This window comes from Haemaphysalis longicornis, unplaced genomic scaffold (assembly GCF_048455015.1).
Source record: "Haemaphysalis longicornis isolate Haplotype H1 unplaced genomic scaffold, Haemaphysalis longicornis Haplotype H1 scaffold_12, whole genome shotgun sequence".
Taxonomy (NCBI): domain Eukaryota; kingdom Metazoa; phylum Arthropoda; class Arachnida; order Ixodida; family Ixodidae; genus Haemaphysalis; species Haemaphysalis longicornis.
Genome location: NW_027526225.1, coordinates 71935833 through 71941246, shown reverse-complemented (window position 1 = coordinate 71941246; position 5414 = coordinate 71935833).

Here is a 5414-nt window from a genome sequence, read left to right as displayed (position 1 = left end):
ATACAGGGCCCGGTTTCAGTTCTCAGGAGTTGGCCCAAGCCCAAAGCGATGACGACGAGCTCCGAACTCTACGTTCTTCAAACAGCTCCTCTCTGCAACTCGAGGACATTCTATGCCCTGATTCGGGAATCAGCATCGTTTGCGACATTGACCCGGTCTCAGGCCGCAGACGGCCGTACCTTCCTGCGTCTCTCAGGCGCATTGCCTTCAACTCTATTCACCGTCTCTCTCATCCTGGAGTTCGTGCCTCACGGCGTTTGATTGCCGAGAGATACGTCTGGCCGGGCATGAATACTGACGTACGCGCCTGGGCCCGTTCCTGCCTCACCTGCCAACAATGCAAGGTCTCTCGGCATACCACATCGCCTCTGGCTACTTTCCCACTACCGGACTCAAGGTTCTCCACAATTCACGTGGACCTTGTTGGCCCACTACCACCATCTAAGGGCTGCCGCTACATCTTGACAGTGATCGACCGTTTTACCAGCTGGCCGGAGGCTTCTCCAATCGACGATATTACGGCTGAGACTGTTGCTTCCACGCTAATGTCGACGTGGATCGCCCGTTTTGGCGTGCCGCCAGAGATTATCACAGACCGTGGCCGCCAATTTGAGTCCGCTCTCTTTCGCCACTTAACATGCCTACTCGGTGTTACTCACCTAAAAACAACGGCCTATCATCCTCAAACCAACGGCATGGTCGAGAGGTTTCATCGTCAGCTCAAGGCCTCGCTGATGGCTCACGAATCACCTGAGCAGTGGGCAGTTCACCTTCCTCTTGTGCTGCTAGGATTGCGCACTGTCATCAAAGATGATCTTGGTTGTGCCGCATCCCAAATGGTCTACGGCACGTCTTTGCGATTAGCGGCAGACTTCCTGGTCCCTCCACAGCCTCAAGATAACCCTTCCTCTCCTGGCCCATCCTACGTGAAGGATTTAACCCTGTTTTTCAGCTATATCCGTCCTCAACCGCCACGGCCGTGTTCCACAAAACCCACTTTTATTCACCCAAGTCTTTCTGTCAGCCAATACGTTTTCATCTGTGTCGACAGTGCCCGCCGGCCACTTCAACCGCCCTACACCGGCCCTCATCTCGTCATTTCACGCGGCGAAAAGACGTTTACAGTTCGCGTTAACGGCCGCGACACTGTCGTTTCAATCGATCGCCTCAAGCCCGCTTTCACCGAGGCTGAACCGCCTGCTTTCGACACCACCATCCACCACTCCACCCTGAACACCACCACTCTCCCCTCCGTTCGCAGCCCCACCCGCGAACATCCCAGCGCAAAGACACTCCGTCTGAAGAGGGGGGGGGCTATGTGGCGGCGCCCCAGCAGCTTGCGTCGTCTGCTGCCGCAAACGGGCACGCTCCAGGAACGATGACGCTGGGGCTGAGCCACGAGTGGCGAGTGCTGACGACGCGCTTGCGGTGCGCGCTGGGCCCGAGCGTGGAATAAAGCGGGGCCTCCAGTTTGGGTCCACGGCGCTGTAGCGTGCAGACGTGTGTCTTCTCATCTCTCTGTCACCGTCGCGACAAAGTCAATGTTCTACATGAGAACACGGGATGTCTTGGGCCATAGGTGAAGTGGTTAGAAAGGCCTGATGTAAAAAGGGTATTACCTGTTGGTATTTTCAAATTTCACGCCTGTGAAAACATCAGGTTTCGTCCCTTCGTCATCGTTAGGTGTACAATACACGACGTTGTAAGGCCAGGGTATCCTCATGCGGCTACAGAATAGCGGCAGTGGATGAAATTAGAGTAATAAGTGTACAATTTTCCTTAAATTATGTTTTCAAAGTCATGGCTCATAATGTAGCAAGATGCTTACGAGTGGTAGGATGTGGTTGCTCATGGAGCGACAGGTAAAACGAGCACGTTTCGTAATCCGAGTAAAGTTGTTGGTATTCTTTATCGCCCTCTTCACCTGAAAGGATAAAAAATGGTACCAATCACTGGACTAGTTCTTGGCAATGTTATACCAAGACGGAGACCAACTCCAAATAAAAGCATTAGAAATAGTAAGCCAGAAGTTGATTGATTAATTATGAGGTTTAACGCGACGCTTAAACTGCGATGAGTAGCCCTCAATTACGGCGCGCCGTAGTGGAGGGTTCCAGATTAATTTTCACCACCTGGGGATCTTTTTCGTGCGCCGAAATCTCGAACACATGGGTGTTTTCGCACTAATGTGGTAGCCGCAGACGGGAATCAAACCGGAAGTTCCAAACATTTGTGCACGATCACGTAATGGTGAAATAAAATCTTCAGAACTTCAGATAATTTTGTACTAATGCATGGCATTCTAACGCCGCTTGTCTACATTGTGCTTTCCTTAGAGCCACATTTGGCTATGAGCAGCCGAAGATTTGTGGGGTTTTTTATTGTTTTTAGGTGTTCGTTTGTTGCCTTTCGCCAGTGATATACATTTACACCATTGCAGCAATTGGTGTCTTTACTTCCAGACATGTATTTTCCGCAAAAGCAAGGCGTACTGCAGTTTTGGTCCATTTTCCGATTTTTATTCGTGTTCACAGTGTTTTTTTTGCGGGCTTTTTCAGTTTATTCTTGGTTTAATGGAGGAAACCTATAAGAAGCATATTTTTATTTCGTCAGGTGTATGTTGTAGACGTACTATTTGCACTATATTTTGCATTTTAATTCCACCAATTATCTTCATTTCGCTATTACAAGGACTACATGCAGTAGTTCCGCGGTTATAAACTTTGCTGAAATTTCCGGATTTTCATGATCCCAGAAGAACAATTTTCTTACAAACGATGTTGAATTAGCATAACTTGTAAAAGTGTACGTGTTTGTGATCTACATTGTCTTAAAGGTTGCAAAGTGGAACACTTCCATTCTGTAGCAGCCGTTCTTCTCGGGAGACTCCTGGCAAAAGCAATCGGAGCATACTTCAGAAAACGTTTCGGCCAAAACTAACAATTGGGGAATTGTCGTCTGATGCGTACCATCCATCATTGCATGTTTTCGCCACGTTTTTATTTCAGGCTATTCTTTCCTACCGCATTGCAGCGCTTCCAGTTGGAGGCGGGAGAACAAAAATTTCAGTGGTCTTCCACTCCGTGAAGAATGACGAGGGAAGCTTTGGTGTGTAATCTTAGAATCGTCTTATCGGCTAATTCTCATTTAATTTGTCTCCGGATAGTTCCGCTAAAGCAACAGTTGCAGCCGTTTTCTCTAACTATATTCTCTCTGTAGGCAGCCGGTCATGTATGTACAGAAGGCGATAATTCAGCATCGTTGTAACTTCACCGTGAACTACTTATTACAAGGAAATGTAACTCCGCATAGTGGTCGAATGGTCTTAGCGGCTAATTGGGGTATAATTTATTTCGGCGTAATTTATATATCACAACAGTTACAGACGCTGCTGTAACCATACTTTCTCTAAAAATTATCATGCTTCAATATGCAACAGGCAATGTGGGAAACTCAGCTTGCAAGAAATTCACCCCGTATCTGCTCCTTTCGTTGCAAATGTCGACCAAAGACGGATAGTCTTTGTCACAGAAACGCCTCCCTTTGCTTTCCCGCAAACCTCTCATGCTATTCCTCTTCCGTCGCGCTCCTCTCAAGGTAAAACGCTGAGGTTTGCTGGAGTAAATTTAAATTCACTGCTCGAGGCCGAGTGCCTCGATGCCAGAGCTGCTCTAACGGGGAAGACGCGCGTGAATCGAGGCGCCCTACTTCAACGTTGATCAACTCTGTTGTCCTACTCCACCTGCGTTCCAAGCAGAATGTGGAACCTATCTAGAACCACCTTCTGTAACTGCTGCAGGTTGATTTCTTAAAAGGCCGCCAGGAGCTATCGCGGCGCGAGCGACGACGGGCTACCGAAGTAATTTTTTTCTGGAGTGGATGTAGTATTTCATTTCGCAAAAATCAAGCATTCATAATTTTTGTTATGAAAAAAGACACTGTAAATATCCCTTATGTATTTATTTTCTCCCTTACATTTGCGTAATGTCTTGTTCTCGTTCAACAATGTTGACGAGTATGAGCATTGACACCGGACTTACACGTTTACATTTGGCTGTGAGTATGTAAGACGATTACACAGCTTTTGTTTCGCTTTGACCGGGTGGCTGAATCGAGTCAGCCAGACGGACAGACAGACAGAAATTTCCGCGTTTAAGTAGCCCAAGAAACACTATCTCCTTTAAAACCTCCCACCTCCCCTCGCGGGAACCCCTGTGTAGGTGCGACGCATAGGCGGAGCGGCGAAGGGACCGCGTTTTATAGCGCGCATAACATTGAGGGGACTGCGTAAGCCGGTCCCAGTCGATGACGACGTTGGCGTACTTGTAAAGCGGCGTGGACTCTAGGAGGTGTTTGAGCCAAGCGTGGATGTTGCTTCGCCAGAGAACGGCACACCGATTATATGCGCAGCGCGCCCGAAGGAGAGGAAACCGCGGAAGAGAGAGTACTGCACATGCGCCGGCCCCAGCGCGTCTGCCGCGGCTATGACGCAACGTGCCGCGGCTATGACGCAACACAATCCAACACAATCCACTTTAATCCAATCCAATCCGAGCCAAGCCAAGCCAATCCAATCCAATCCAATCCAATTCAATGCCCCTCGCCAGAGAGTGTTCGCTATCGGAGAGGAGAGGGGGTGAGCGGCGGAGAGCGCAGCTGGCGCGGCGAGGAGAATGGGGGAGGGGCGGACAACACCGACGACGACGACGACGACGACGACGACGACGCCGGAGGGACAAGGCGAGTGAATCAGATGCTCTGCATCTAAAAACACGCTTAGATCGATCTCCCTAAAGTCAACTTCCTTTAGAGAGATCAGTCTAAGCGTGGGGAGATCGACTGTGCCCGCACGAGAAGCTTGTCTGTCCGACGCTTTGAGAAAACGTGTGTGTGTGGGGAGGCGAGGAGGGTGCAGACGTGCGCGGGACGATGATGTGCGTTCACCTCCTATGACGCGCACGGTCCCTTCCTGAGACGCAGTTCGCGCCGCCTACGCAGAGGCTCACCATCGCTGCCGTTGCGACAACTTAGGAGTGAGTGCTGTCTCGACAATGATGTGTGTTGCCTTCCTAAGACGCAGTACATCTGCGCACAAAGTTCGCATTAGGGATTATTGTAATCGCCAGCCACACGTTTTGCTAGAAACATTCAACCATATATCGACAATGCTCCTGATCAGAATACGTTTCCAAAAGAGGTACACTGTATGACACATATACGCTTACTCAGCGTCTTGGCATTCAATTTCCCGCTACTCGATGGCGTGCGTTATGGAGTTTTACTGCTGCCTATACTTCATTTTTATACCTTCCTTCGAACCAGAAGTTGGTTCTTACTTTCCTCTCATAATTAGGGTATAGGTTAAAATCACGTCTTGCTTCTGACTGCTTCAGTTTTTAAGAAGAGCTGGGCTT